We start from the raw sequence: 16,708 nt of genomic DNA on the forward strand, positions 1-16,708 counted from the left end.
TCCTCCCTGCGGGAAAAAACTCCCATCAAAATACATTGTATGTTTTGCCTCGTCTTGCATGCAATTTGGTATTTAATTATTTATGACGTGATTGTGTTTTGCTTTGGAATCTATTTGATGATGAGATGCACTTTGTGGATTTCATGTTTGATAAGGTAAAGTGAGCACGCATATGTGTGAGAAGGAAAATATGCAGTGGAAGTGTTTGTATCATTTTACTTGAGACGACGAAATATCACAAAATAAAGATAAGCCGTGCATTCAAAGACTACATAGGTACAGATATGTTGTCAGCATTTTCCCCCAAAAAGTACTCCTCCTGGATAATGTCCCCCTTTAACATTGACTTTAGACATTGACCATAGATTTGTCCAGTTGGTAAATCCGCCTCTTATATTTATTATTATATCATGTTGCATTAAGTTTACAGGAGTAAATAAAAGCTACCTCCACTGGTTAAAATACAGAGAATATGTGTTAACAGCAGCCTAATGTTGTAAATTGTTGCCTATCATGTGACACAGGTTTTTGTCTCTTGGTGGTGAATTCAGTCCGCCATTGCTCCGCGCCCTCCCGATTACGCAGTAGTTAATTAACGTTACTTCGCTGTTAATCCGAGATCCTGTTCCAATGGCGGCAGCTCATGTAGCATTATGGAGATGCTAACCCCGGAATTCCGTTTTTTTTTTTATCGCTTTGTGGGACAATTTATGGCATCATGCACAAAGTGTTTTCCCTAAACACTGAAGCTTCTTTTCAGAAAAGGATTTATTTGCTAGCTGAGATGAGCCTCCTTCAACTTCAGGTAAATTAAGCTATCCTCAGCTAATTAAAAGCTACTGCTGCTAACATTGTGCTAACTAACTTACTTGTTTTCTATTTGCTGCTCATATTGCTAATGTTGATTAATTTAATTTGTGTTGGATTAAGGGGATTTCCTTTGTTTGTTATCATTTCACTAATATCAATAGTGTTTAAGTATTATACAGTTTAAATGCCTAATTGGCTTTTGCCTTGTTTGGGTGGTTTCTTTTTAGCTCAGTGTGGCTTTAACAATGTAGCTTGCTAAACATGAATGGAATGTACCTTTTCAAACTTAATTTTCACATAATTTCTTCCCTGGACTGTTAACTCAAGGCAGCCTATTTCACCTTTTTTTTACGGCCAAATATTCAATATTCAGCTAAGCTTGGGAGAAACTTTTAACTTTTGAAGAAATTAGTTTAGTCATAACATTTCAATCAGAGAGCATCTGGTCTAAGATATGATTTGCCCACCGGCTGACTTGTCTTGGTTTGATGCTGCATAACAGGTGGATAGCTGGATTTAAATTGTTTCAATGACGATATATTTCTTGCAATATCTGAAGGTGCTGTTTGTAACGAGCAGAATGCAGGGAGAAATTCACTGTTTTCACCCTTCAGTATCTGCTGTTTGTCGATAGTGATGAGGTCATAGCAAAGATGCTGAATATCAACTCTATACATAATCTGAATTCACTTTAAAATGTGTGCCCTGTGAGTTGGCTGATAGAACTTCCCCTTAAATCCCCTGGAAGTGTTGGCAAATATTGTTTGAATGCCACAGCAACATCTCATCTTCTCCTCACTCACCGCTATAGGAAACCACACTGTTTCTAGCATTGTTAGTCCAGGAAACGCGTTTAAAATCAGTGCTACACAGACGGGCTCGAGTGTCTGCAGTGTGTTTGATCGTGTGATGAGCACCAACCTCAGACCCCGCAGCCCTCAAAATGATCTGCAACTCCAAACCCACAACTGTGTGTGTGTGTGTGTGTCTATTTTGTGTGTGTGTTCGCGTGTGTGTTACAGACAATAAGTTTTGTGCACATGAAGTAATCCTTGTTGAAAGGCATAGAGATGAAACTGTGTGATTAAAACTGGTGTGGGATAGACTGTTTTTTTTTTTCAGGGCTGATACAGATTATTACAAATTACAAATTACAAAAGGAGAATGATAACTGATATTTGAACAAAAAATCCTGTACATTTACAGTGAGAATGTACATCTCAGTGTCAATATTTAGAATTACTAGTTATCAGTTTGGTATCACTTAAATTTTTATAGTATGTGCAAATGAACAATGTCAAACTTCTCAACATGTTGCCTGCACCCAGAAACCACCACTGCCAAAACATGTCATCTGGCATCTGTATAACGGCTGTTCCAACATCAGATGTTTGTTTCCGAATTGTTTTTTTTCTCTCTCTCGTATCGATCGAGGTGCATCTCACCAAACTCCGACCAATTTGTCTAAACTGGGCTGTGATTAAACTGTAAAATAAGGCAGTGCTGATGAGTCCTGTTTATTGTCTATTTATCTGTCTAAAATGTTTTCAGAAACATTTTGTAGTGTACTGTCAAGCTGCAATATGCATTTTTTTTTTATACTTGCTGGCTGCTTTACTGTTTCCTATTTCAAAACTGACTCCTAGCCAAAACCACCACCCATCGCTGTACAAAAAGGAATACCACATCCCATTTTCTAGGTTTTCTCTGGTCATGTAGCACCGATTTAAAAAATGTTAGTGTCTTTCTACTGTATAGACGGCCAAGTTTTTTCATTGGCCAACCTTCTACCAGTGAAGTACTGATTAAAATTCTCAGATACTTGTGCTTGAGTTAGAGCTGTGCGATATTACGATATATATCATAGGGCGATATAAAAATGTCTACCGTAGGATATATCCCTCTGTCGTTTATATCAGAATTTTAATGTGTAGGCTACTTGTTTAGCACTGTTACTACACTAATGTTAATGTACACTACAGTTGTGATTTAATATGGCGCGTAAAGCACAACTCAATGTCGGAATGACCGTTGGATATCCAAATTTTGAGTTCAAAACAAGTTCATTGTATGAAGGCGAATGTGACTGCACCAACGCTACTGCTTTGTGGTTGCATTTTCACGTCACTCGCAAGGACTCGTTTACTGCACCGGTCGCTCGGGAGTAAACAGAGGCAAAGTAGCATGGCGGAGACGGAGGAGAGCACAATGGAAGACGAAAATAACATTACTAGTAACGTTACATCAGATGCGGATACAGAAGAAGAACCCCAAGAAGCTGAGCCGAAAGGGGGAACTGGAATTCCATCGTTTGGCTTTGGTTTGGGTTTAAAAAGTCAGACACCGACCAGACAACGTGAATCTGCAAAACACGCCGCCAACAAGTTGTCACAAGCGACTCGAACACATCTAATCTTTTCTACCACTTAAAGACACGACATGAAAATCAGTACAGAGACAGCGAGAAGATGCGTCAAAGCACTAACATTACCTCAAAACCACAAAGTGACGAAAAGAAAAAAAACACACCAAACGAGCCTGAAAGCTTGGAATACTTTTTGTTTACAAATTCTTATTAGTTTTGACAGTCCTGCAAAAAGTCACGAATAAAAGGAGAAAGTGCCATTCATTTGTCTTTCATTCACATGGTTATCAAAAATAGTGCTGAGATGTGATTGATTGGTGTGTGTGTGTGTGTGTGTGTGTGTATGTATGTATGTATATATATATATATATATATAAGAACGAAAAAATACTAAATCGGGATATATATCGTTATCGGGATATGAAATTAGCTATATCGAGATATATAAGTATGTCCATATCGCACAGCACTAGCTAGAGTATTTAATGTTTTCTGCTATGCTTTTTAGTTTCTCCTCGATATGTTTTGGAGGCATTAGTAGTTAGAGAGAGAGAGAGCTGGCTGCATCAGAGACAGAGTAGCACTGGTCTTGTAATACGTACAGGTAGAGTGATGGTGTATCATCAGTCTGTCGTAAGAATGGTGGACCTCTTAACAAGGGGAATATCTCTTTCATCCTCGATCTCAAGCGTGTTCCCTCCCTTAATGTCTAATCTGATCGCCCTAACGGCTTGTTTGGAGTAACTATGTTATTGTGTGGTATCTTAAAAGCCCCCAGACCCAGGCCATTCAGACACATCGTCCAATGGACACACACAATCATACAGTGTGTGCCCCAGACTGTCCTAAAGTCATTTGACTGTGTCAGCCCGAGATAGATGTAGACGCACTAACCTGGCCAGTGAGCAACACAACTGGCCTCTTTACTGTTCAATTTCAATGCTGCTCAGGGCTGGCTTACATAAACATTGTGGGAGTGTGTCCTTTTAAGATGCTTTTATTGTCCAGCTGTTTCTCAACCTCTGGATGTAAATTGTTGAGAGATTGGGATGGAGGGATGAGAGAAGAGGGGGTGAAAAGAGGTGAGGGGGTGGTTAATGTAGTCGTAAGCAGTGAGGGAATGGGGTTTTCTCTGAAGTAAGGCAGGAGTCATTTAGAGTAGTTTAAGTGTGTGCGTGTGTTTCTGCATCTGTATGTATTTGCATGTGTGTCATTAATGCGGAGGCATCACAAAGTTCAGAGAAAAAAGATGTTTATTTAAACATCTTCTCAGACCACTTAGCATCCGTTTGTTATTGTCTTGTGGGTAGGCGAGAGTTGCAGGGGCAAAAAGACATGCAAAAAGAAACAAATTGTATTTACACTGAACGGTTAGGAAACCCAATGTATGCAAATGAAGGGGAGAATCCCACTGCACACTGCTTCTGTAGCGGATGTAGCCTCACTATGACTGTGACATGAACACTGAGATGGAAATCCTTGAAAATATGTCTGCTGTGTAACTGTTGTGCCTTTCATGATATTTATTTGTTTTGCCCACGCTATAGAGTGTCTCTGTTTTTCTTGAGAGCAAATACATTTTACTTATTTCTCCCATGCTTTGCAATTGTAATCCACATGTCAATTAATATGTCCACATACACATACATCCACATGTATCAAAGTAGTCAATAGAATATAATGCTATTATTCTTCTTGTTGTTATTTTTTCTATTCTAAGCTATGGTCTGCTCTGGTTTGGTCCATTTTGTCTATTAGGATGCTGTAATTCTTTTCTCTCTTGCAAACCCCAAGAATAGGATTAAATGATAGATAAATTGAATTGTGTGACTTTTGACTAGTTCAAAAAAAAATAATTAAAACTAATTTCTTGAATGATGGTTGTTTTGGGGTGAAAAGGGTTGCTATGATACAGGGCTGTACAGTGCGAGCATTTTACTCGCATATGCGCCTAAAAATAGATTGTGCGAGTAGAAAAAATAAAAAGGGAGCACATGTGTGAGTACGGATTTTTCTCAGTAATGGATAATCTACTCATCTACTAATTACTATTTCCATCGTTTCAACGCCGTTACCGTTACCGACTATTAAATGTGGCACATTACAAACTGAAGTTGATCATTGAAGCTGTTTTCATCTGACTCGGCTCTCAGACACTCACACACACAAACTAGCAGAGGTGAACTGCAGCAATGAAGAGTCCGGAAGGAAAGTTAACGTTTTCAAAGTGGAAGTACAGACACTACTTTAATCTCCTTTGTCCACGTCCATTGTAAGCAACTCTGATCTAATGAAGCATCTCTCAGTGGCACACGCTTCTACAAAACTAACCCTGGCCAAAAACTCCGTTGCTGACACTGTTGATGATGATAGCAGGCCAGGTGTGGCTAACGTGAGCTCCGCTAACAGCTTCACAAAAACTTGTGACACAGACTGAACTGAATGCAATGATAGACAGGTATGTTGTTGAGAACTTGCTCCTGTTATCAACAGTTGACTCAGACTCCTTCAGAGCACTCATTGGTAAAATATCGGGGAGAACAGGAGCCGGTCCGCCATGCCTAAATACATTTTCTAAATACGTATGTAGATGCCGAGTACGCTAAAATGAATGCCGAATGCAATAGTTACTTTTCCTGGTAACTACCGGTAATTACTTTTATAGTGGAGTAATTCAGTTACTAACTCAGTTTGTCAGTCAGTTTAAAAGTAACGTGCCCAACACTGGTCATAGCTTACAACTTCTATCTTTTTTCATACGCTGGATAAACTCAGCCAAGAGTGCCAGGCGACCTGACTACAAAAAGATGTGGGACAGGGATGTTCTCTGTGTTTAATTGAGGGTTGCAGTAGGCCTTATGATGGCACTGTGTTTATATGTTTGAGTGCACATGTGTGTTACTGTGTACATGATTTAAGTGTTAATAATAAAATTGTGTTATTTAAGAAATTTCAAAGTGCTCCTAATTTTTTTCATTTAGGAGCACCTGTGCTCCTAGTGAAAAAGCTAAGCGTACAGCCCTGTGATATAGTGATATCCTTGACTTTCTGGACCTGGGCCAGTCTGGTTGTAAAATTGATCATCTATAGGCTGATCGTTTGGCATCTAGAAAGTACAAATTGGCTCATTGAATGCTGCTGTGGTCCCTCTGGACCGCCAAGGTTCTGCACAATCACATGCTGTATCTTAGTTACAGGGTATAAACTTGCTTACACAGACACACATACATTGTCAGAGCTGTTCCAGCAGTCCATGGCAAAATGCCTCTGTTCTATCAACAAAAGACTGTAGCCTATTGCACAGTTAGCTCGTCTTCTTTTTGTTTCACATATGGGTGTTGTGTGGAGTTGTCCAGAAATGACCTCGATCACATGACACTCGGAGGATTCATTTTATGCTTACTTTCAAGCCTTTTATGGCCTTTTGTGCTGGCTGTGGATTAGGTCTGATCCTACAGTTTTAGTATATGGACTTGGTGACAGAGTGCATTTACATTTGCAGTAGGGTAGTCAAGGACAGTGCACTTGAAAATGAAAAGATTCCCTGGGGCTCTTTTAAGGGTTCATTCACATGAAACTCTGGAAGAAGCTTTTGTAATTCTTCTAGGAAGGACAGGCTACATTGGGAAGAAAAATCTATATGAAGAATATGGAATATTGAAGGATGCCAGGCAACTTCAGATGCTGCCAAACAGATGGGATTACTATAACTGGTACTACTACAGCTACTTTTGGTGGAGTACTATTAATCCTCGCCTTTTTTCAGTTTGGCCAAAACATTTGATCAACTAAAATCCAGGTGTTAAGAATATCATTGCAAACCTTAGGTAGTGAAAATTATGTACAAAAGTTTGGCTGCTGGCTCATCAAAGCCCTTTGGTATGCTATTTACAAACAATGCTATGCACATTAATAATCCCATAATCTCATCCTGCTCTGAATAACCCAAAACAGCTTTATTTATATTGCAGATAACATAAAGTTCTCATCATGAGTTCCTTGTTTTGGCAGAGTTAAAACAAGCATGCACTCATCAATATACACAGACTTATTGACATTGACTTTAACACTCCATATTTTAGCAGTTATGGCCGCTACGTATGCATTAGTTTTTGTCAAACCTTTTGTTTCATATTACAGTATTTTTGGGGGGTGTTCAGATGAGTAACAAATAATATTTGAGAAGATCTCAAATTAATTAGATCTATACATAAAAATGAAATGTTTTCTGAATCAGTAATTTATTATTTTGCTGGTGGTTGGTAAGAAGGAGAAGGGTAGAGAGGGTGTACAGGCCCAGCTGTTCAGTGTTTCTAGTTTTGTCATCGTGCTTGTATTTAAATGCACACACACGTTACTTCCCCAGCCCAGCAAAGTAAAAACACACCCAGCCTTATCTTGTGACACAGTGGCCACTTTGGTCTGTCAGGTGTCTTTTATCAAAGGGGGAACTCCAGAGGCTTTTTGTGCGAGTCACCAAAGAAACAACCAAAAATAAGTATGAGCTTGAGTCCCTCGGGATCTGACCTAGTATGGTGTCCTCTCTCTGACCGGTATAGGAGGGAGTTGTTGTGGAATCTTACTTGACTTTACATGGCAATGACAAGAAGTATGGTCTAGTTAAGTAAACTTTCCACACCACGATATCACTCAAAGGTAAAAAGAAGAAACAATCTAAATAGATGATAGCAGATTGGAGATGAGAGGAGACCTAATATCTCTCTCTCCATACTTCCACCCCCTCTCTACGGTGATGGAAGTGTTTTCGGACACTTCTGTTGTATCTTTTTGTCGTTTGACCTGCATGTCTGTGTTGGGATGGCAGAGAGGTGACAAAACGACTTGGGGAAACAAAAAAGAAAGGAAGAAATTGAGGGACGGAGGTTGATGTGTAAGAAAAAGAAATAAGGGAAGATAGTCAATGCGTGCGTGTTTGTGTGTGTGTTTGAGAGGACAGCGTCTTCAATGGGAGTCGGGTATCAGCTGCATAACCTCTTCAGTGTCAAGGGGGCCTCATCAGCCATGCTCACAAAAGAGCGCCTGACACAATGAAATGGGGAATGAAAGGGATGGGGTTTCACAGCCGAGGTAGAAAAAAAGAAAACATATCTCTCCCCTCCCTTTCTCTTTCTGTCTCACTCACTTTCTGTCTCTCTTAGTATTTGTGAAACTACAAAGGGAGAAACACCTGAGCCCCTTGTTTGGGCAGCACTATGTCATAGAAGGAATGTGCCACTTTGTGTGTGTGTGTGTGTGTGTGTGTGTGTGTGCAGCCACAGGTGTATATGCGTGTCTGTTCGGGTGTTTGGATGAGAGGGAAACAACCGCAGCCAGCATACCTTACTTGCCTACCTACCTGAGAGTCTTTGAACGTTCCCCAGCTGTATGGTGGCCCATTCAGTGATCAGTGGCTTGCATAAAGTGTTTGATCACACAGTCTGAGTGGGTATCTGATGAAACCTGTTTGTTAGCCAAGGAGAGACTGATGTGCCGGCTTGCTGATATTTTGGACTGATATTGGTGCTTTACTTAAAATTAGGATCAGGGAAATCTCTAGCATGCAACAACAATCTCGCATTTTGTTGCTCTACATGCATACCGGTGCTCCAACTCTTGCTATTTCAGATAACCAATCTGAGTTATTTAATGAAACACAGCTACTGAACACCAAAGAAAAGGCCCTTTTATGACATTACAGTAAAAAGACAGGTATTATTAATAGTATTAATCAGGGCTAGACTCTTAACAGTTTCTGATTATCAGTGTCCTGCCACTGTGCATGCTCCTTCTGATGCACTTAATTTAAAATGCAAAAAGTCTTCATCACATCTGTGCTTTTTCCTTTTGTAATAATAATAATAATAATAATAATAATAATAACGCCAGCGTCCTCTCGCATCCGGGTTTATGACAAGTCAAGTGTGAAGTTTTGTTTACTGCCACAAAAAAATGCAACTGTAAAACTGTAACCTTTTATTGGAAACCCTGAAGACATGTGATACTGCCTGAGAGATGCCTAGAAGGTAGCAACCATGAAAACTGAGGTTGTGAAGGCTGCAGTTTAAAAGATGTCACATCAGCTTATCTATCGCACGGTGCCTCAAGTTGGTTTGCAGACTTTATCATTTAAATATGACATGCCCCGCTATTGATTTTCACACTATATTGTGGTAACAGACAACAACAATGTAAAAATAAATATTGTATGACAGTTCAGACTGACTGCAAACAGACATTAATAACAGAGACCAGTCAATGCCCTGCCAACTGAGCAGACATGAATAATATATGTCAGACTTCGGCACAATGAACAGATTACATGCAGAGAAAAATAACAGCGGTTGCATGGTGCCAGACGAGACACTAATTTTTACATCAATCACACAGGAGATGCTGTGCCTTGCACATGTTTTCAGGCTTGTTTGTAAATGTGCCTAGCAGCAAATACAAGCCAGTCCGTCTCTTGCATTGTTCGTTTTTTGATCATTACCAAATCTTTACAACAAAGCTTATTGTTTTCATTCTGATACTCATTTTGTTGTCATGTTAGCACTTACACTCAGTGTAGCTGTCCTTTACTTATTCATGTTCATAACTTCTTGGTCATTGCTAAATGCTTTATCAGAATTCATCTACCTCTGCTGCATGAACAGGAAACACACATAAGGATGGGACGATACAGGATTTTATTGCAGAATTTCTATCATTGGAGTTATCATATCAGGATGATGGCGAATATCCTCACGAGTGACTTGGAAAAGCCGCCAAGCTCCATGACGTGCAGTCTTACAATCTTGCAGATTGTGATACAGCTCCATGCCATGTACACTACATAATGCAGTTACAAATTATAGAATCCACAAGGTATTCCACAAAGACACCTGTGAGAGTTTTTTAGAGCTTGAGGTAGCACAAAATTTGAGGGAGGTGGTTCCCCTGTAAGAGCTGAGACACGTATCCTGTGTCAGCGGCGCGTGACTGCTGCGTTACTGAACGGCTGTGGCTCAGACATGCATTTCTTTATACACCGGTGCTGCTGACAGCCCTGTCTTTCTGTGTGGAGTTTGCCTTTTGATAAAATGATAAATAAAGAGTATGACTTGATTCTCCATTCCGGAGAGGAAGAAAAAGAGAGCGGCACATGTGTCTCAAAAACATAAGCAAGACTCCCAAGCTGTGGATGAGGTGCAGCTGTGTCCTCGCATGAGACGTGCGTGAGCCACGTTGCTGTCTTTGTGTCTGCTCTGACCTGTTTACATGCCGAATTGAAAACCAAGATATTCCGCCACACACACTTACTGTACGCAGAATATGCGTCTCAGCAATAATTCTCTATGCAGGAAAAACCCTGGCTAATTCTGCATTTGTTACTTTATAGGACAGTCATTCTTTACACAACCACTTGATGTCACTTGACAGGAAAAAGTAAACACAGGTTGAGTAAGTGTGTCAACAAATGACCAATGCTGTTGTTTTCTGGTGAGGACAGGCATCACACCAGGTTTTTGACACTCTTAAACCATTGTTACATTGTGTGGTACTGAAAGATTAAATGATGGCGAAGATGATGACTAACAAATAGGAAGGCTCAAAGAGAGACACACCAGTACAGAGAAATAAACAGAGAGAGGGAAAAAATTAGATAGAAGTCAGGGAACCCCTCGTTAGTGTGACAGCACGATGAGTCACCTCTTGGGATGGTACTAAAACTTTGATTTAGAGATTTATTTGTGAAACTGTGATGTGTTTGTGCAGCCAGGCCCACACACTGCAGCTACACAGCTCAGCCTGCCAGGAGAGCACACCAGAATGAGACAGCATGACCTGCCAAAGTATTGTTGTTAAAGTGTATGAGTGGGTTTATAAATGTGTGAATATACGTATGTGTGTGTGTGAATGCATGAGATGTTCCTCGGCTGTTGCAGGGAAAGCACAGAGGTCAGGCAGAAAATGAGCTGTGGAGAGTTAAGATGAAGTATAATAAATAAACAAGCTCTGTCCTTTATTTCTTTGTACAGTTTTTAAGTATAAGATTTGATTCAGTACAGCATATTCAAAGAATGGGTAAGATAGTAAGATTGTGTGTCTGGTTAGAAGAAAGCCTGTTCTGGTTAGTGATTGAGAACAAAGAACACCATGTACACCATGCTGAACTCTGAGAGGACTTCAATACAAAGCGGTTTTCAACTTAACCCCTCACACAAAAGAAGTTTCCTTAAGACAGACCATCGTAGTTAGCTGCCACATCATCATCGGTATCATTGTTTATAAAGAATAATAATCAAATCAACATTAATATTAATTTTTCTGTTTTTATGGTGAGAAAATCTAAAGCTCTGAGCCTGAAAATTGTGTTGATTTTTTTTTCTTTTTTCCAGCCCTCCGAGTTGATCCTTTCTTAGAGATGGGATATTGTTTTAGCACAATGGGTGTGCATTTGTCTCTGATTTTGAGTGTGGTTTGTCTGAGTGCCTGATAAAATCTGCACTTAGTCATAGAATTCTCCTCAGTGTCTTTACTGGTGATAAACTGAACCCAGAGACCACAATCAGCTCTTGTTGGTCTTAAGATAATTCTTGAGCAGTTACACTTTCTTTCAAGCACGGAAATCAGATTTTACACAAACAACTATTGAATCTCTGAAACCAGATGCGGAAGTGGTCGCGCTTGCATTCAGCATCGTCTGCATGCGAAACCATCCACAACGCACATAACAAATAAAAAAACACATGGAAAGTGAGTAAAAACATATGCAGACAAATATGTTTTGTCACACGGAAGGAAGATTGACATTAAGATGCCTAAACTCCAAAAGTCACAACACTCAAGCCAAGGGTCATGAGTACTATGAGGAAAATCAACCCAAAACAGAATGAATGTGTTACTGCAAGGAGTGGGAAAAACAGAGTAACTTACGATAGGATTCATGAAATGCTGCCCGAAGGTAGTATCACAATGTAGTGATTCTGTAGAAAATGATGTACTGTAAGACAATCTAACAATACATCACAATACCTGTGTAAGTAAATAAGAAAAAAAGTCCCTTATAAAAACAAAGCAGGAATTATGTATTTATTCACTGCATTGTGGTTTCAATTTCACAGAATTTAAAAAATAAGTCGATTGCTTGGCTTTCCAACTTACCCATCTGCACGATAACATCAGGATGATGATGATTTTGGGTGGCTTGCGTGTTCGTTGTATTGCCCCTGTATGTCACTTTACTTTCACCTGACAATTCTTGCGTATCACGCAGTCTTTATTGACATTTTGTCTCAGCCCTAGTTAATACTTTGATTTTTGACAGGTGAGTCTAGTCTGTCTCCGAAAAAACAAGATATTTTCAGACAGGTTCTGCACCTGCGTAACAAACAGGAACACAATGTTCGACTGTATGTAATAATACTGTACAGTATAAAGTCTGACTGAGTCAAACTACGATGATTATAAAACCTCCATGCCAACTCAATTTCTGATCTGTTTCACATGCATGTGTTAATATTTCACAAAATGCATTTAGCCATGTGTAACAATTAGGACAATCAATGAATAACTGATAGGCAAAACTGATGATATTTGCTGCCAAATAATTTTCCATGATTTACTCATATTAGTTCAGGATGTTTATACCAATTTTTTCCACACACCTGGAATTTGAAGGGTTTTTTTCACTTCTCTCCAGTGCAGATGTGGATAAGCATCTGCGTGTGTGTCTAAGAGTATTGTCTTTGTTCCTGAGTAGTGTTGGCAGTGTGTTTTGAAACATTACCCCTCACAACCCGGCCTGCACGTGGATTGCTATACATGCCAGGTCATCAACAGGCCGGCAGAATGTGTGTGTGTGTGTGTGTGTGTGTGTGTGTGTGTGTGTAGGTGGGTGCACACTAATGGGTGGGTGCTTCTTGATTATTCTGTAGTCTATGGAGGTATAAGGTTAACTACCAGTGCAGCTTGGGCTGAAAGACTACCCAGGAAGGTGCATCATCATCATCATCAAAACTGAACTTATGACTTCATGATGACAGTAAAAAATGGCTTTTAACATTCATCTGTCTGGATGTAATTACATTTTTCCTTCTTTACCATTTCTTGTTTGCTGCAAACCTACATCTATACAGATATATACATATGTTGAATGTTTTTTTTCTTTTTGGATGTGTTTGTTGTATGTTTGCTACTTGCTGTGAAACAAATTGCCCCTAGGGGATAATAAAGACTCTTGAACCTTGAACCTTGAACCATATTGGATTATTTGTTAGTTAGTGAGTACAATCTTTTTCCTACAGAAGAGTTTAAAAGATATTTAAAAATTCATAATTTAATTATAATTTGGGTTTTAAAAAGAAAAAAACACTGAAGTATGTTATTCTTTTAATAGTTTTTCCTCACCTCTGATCTCATGGTTGTATTTGCTTAACAGACAGAATTTACCATTTCAGAGAAACATCAAGTTCAAGCACCAGCTGACTTCTGATTTAATATCTGATATGTGATGATAAAGAGACAGATCTGCTGTTAAAAAAAAAACTTGAGTGTTTTACTAACGTCAGACTGTATTACTACATTTCCTCCTCCCATTAAGCAATGTCTGTGTTTTCGTATGCGTGTGTGAATGGATGTGTGTGTCCATCCGTGTGCGTGTTTCCCTGAACAGCCCTACAAATTCCCAACTCTAAAACAAATACAGCAGGAGGTCACGGTTAAAGATGGGCCAAAAGAGACACCACAAAGAGAAGAAGAGGGAAAGAAATGTTAAATAAACCTCACTGCCTCCAACAGCTCTGTTTATCTATCAGAGTTTACTGGTGACTCACTCTGAATATATATTTTCGTTGCTTTTATGTGTATGTGTTTGCCTCTGTGTATACATGTGTAAGCAAAAGCTGACATTTGCTTGGGTGACACGTGTACCTTTTTGTATCTACATTTGAAATGTTGTGTTATTTTTGCGCCTTTTGTATACGTTTTTCAGGGGGTGTCCCCGGATGGAAGTGTTGGAGCATGTACACGTACAACATATCTGTGGTTAACTTGGGGTGGCCTACTGTCACTGCTGGTATATGTTTCAAAGTGTATGTTTTGTTTTCTTGGGTCAGCTACTGCGACTGCCTCACTTGTGGTTGAATTAAGGGTAAATGCAGTCATCAATCTTGCCCAAAGAGAGAATAGTGATATCACTCAGTCTTCCAAAGATCTGTCCGGATGATGAATGTTTCTCTGAATTTGTTAAATGTTACCCAATTTCTTTTTCTTAATCACTTTTGTCTGTTTTGATGTTGAATGCTGGATAAATCTAAGTACCAAAATTCAATATATGTTTAGATACATGTATATTTTACGGTTTATACAATGAACAACACTTTCTTTAGATATATGCAGGGTTCTCCCCGCTCGACACCGTCACGCGCGGAGTATAGCGGCGCTGACCTACCTAGCGGTATAGCGGCGCAGCGCCGCTTTTCCACCGTCTGGGGAGAACCCTGCTTAGGCAGGAGGCAAAAATGCTTGGGCGCCGCGCCTAAGCCGTATAATGGCAGGGACAACCCTAATATGTATATTATGTTATCTAAAGTTGCATACAACACTGGTAAATCAACTAAACAAAAAAAAAAGACTCCAAGCATAACGGTGACTCCTATGCTTTTTTGACTTGTAAAACCCCACATTACTGTTGTATCTGCTTGTCACATTGAAGTTATCTGTCAACAAATTAAAGCACAGTCTTTCTGTGGTACTGTAAAGATTTCAAGTTGAAACGTTTTTGCCCATCAATATTTTATGGATTTCGATGATGATTATATGAGAAAATGTCAGACTGAGGGTTTTTATTTAACCGTAGTTAAATTACATCCACTGTTAGTTCAGTCATAGACATGCACACACAGGTGCTGATCAGTTTTCTGCTACTTTCCATCTTGATCTCTTCTATTTGTGATTTATATTATAAAACCTGTTCTGAAAGGTCAAGTGCTTCAGTGTACCAAACATGTTTTGGGACACTTTGTGCCCATTACTCAAGTTCATGTGTTTCTGAGTGGTACGCAGTTACTTTGGGGTGATAGTATTAACAAAAGGGTGAATCATCCCACCCCTGGCTCGATGTCTTCCCACCGGGGACTATTGTAAATATTTGAGAGGAACTGTTGACATGAAGATAACACTGACTAATGGATATACAAGCCTGGACTCAGAAAAGCACTGATGGGTCTGTAGGAGTGATGGAGGAAAGGATGTGTGGGAGAGATATCGGAAGGGAGACTAAGAGGGAAGAAGGAGGGATGGAAATGTGGTAAAAGACAAAAAGTAGAGAGAGAAGTAGGAGAGGGACACGTGGAGAGAACGGAGTGACATAACTGATGAGGAAGTGGGGAAAAGGGATGGTGTGGTAGAAAAAGAGGTGACGAGCAAAAGGCAGGTGGCAGAAAGAATGATGGAAACTGACACTCAAAACAAGGAAACCACTAGGAAAGACGCATGATGTAGTACTCAATAATTTTAATTATTCTAATAAAAATTACCTTAAATTACAGTATATTCTGGTTTAAGGCTCCAAACTTTTTAATGTGCGCCACAGTGTTATTTTGATGAGTAAAAAGAAAGAAGCAAAAGGATAGAAGGAGGCTGAAAGGGGAAAACTTTCCATTCCAGCACTGGTGTTTAGTTTGAGATTATATCAATATTGATAAAACTGTCTGTAACACTGATTTCAGGCAGATTACATTTACTATTTTGAGAGGTGAATAATAGCAGAAAGGAGATGACTGCTGCTAATACACAACCTAATACCAAGCCCTGAATAAAGTCTGTCTCTATGTCATTTGCCGTGATTAAAATGTTGGAGATCATGTTTATACTTTAAAATGATAATGATTACGGTGACTTCCATTAACAAAAGAAAGGTCTCTGCCGGATTCAGCCTTGAGATTAGGCAAAGCACAAACAAATGATTTCTTCACTACTTTCAAGTAAAGTCTGTTTTTGTTATTCCTTGCACGATGATGGCTTCAGCAAGATTTGCCATGAACTAGCGTTCAAATGCTTAGATATTAGCACTGGAGTCAGGTTACAGGATGAATTCTTTAACAGTAAATCTGACAGCCTGATTATCTACTTCTGCTGCTGTATGCTCACACACATACACAGTGTCCATGTTGGACCCCATAAATCATGTCATAGTACTGGATAAAACTCTGCAGACAGGAAAAAGCCTCTGGTACTGTAGGATCAATTAAACAGGGGGGGTTGAGGTAGTTCAGGCAGGTAAAACGAACAAAGAGGAGGACTATTTAACGCAGTTGGCTTGACCTAAACTTCCTCTACAAAGAAGACGGCTTGCCTCATTGTCGAGATCCAGCCTACTCAAGAGTACTTTTTTGTAAAATCTTACATTGTGAAAGAAGCTTCTGTAAAACGCTAATAAAAGCCGCCACGAAATGACTCATTTTACTGTCCTATTTTGGGCAATTCGGTCCAGTAAAATTTGGAGGGTCTAGAAGAGCCAACCGATTACATTTTGATTTTTTTTATTTATCT

At 39.5% G+C, this 16,708-nt stretch overlaps 1 long non-coding RNA gene across 2 annotated transcripts in view; it reads left to right on the forward strand.

The window, feature by feature from the left end:
• The first annotated feature begins 527 nt into the window (after positions 1 to 527).
• Positions 528 to 16,708, forward strand: part of LOC115592872 (uncharacterized) — a 117,912-nt gene continuing 101,731 nt past the window's right edge. For both annotated transcript variants that reach the window (XR_003986230.1, XR_003986231.1), the window contains exon 1: positions 528 to 805. This is a non-coding gene — a long non-coding RNA (uncharacterized LOC115592872). The remainder of the gene's footprint in view (positions 806 to 16,708) is intronic.

Source organism: Sparus aurata, chromosome 12 (assembly GCF_900880675.1).
Source record: "Sparus aurata chromosome 12, fSpaAur1.1, whole genome shotgun sequence".
Classification (NCBI taxonomy): domain Eukaryota; kingdom Metazoa; phylum Chordata; class Actinopteri; order Spariformes; family Sparidae; genus Sparus; species Sparus aurata.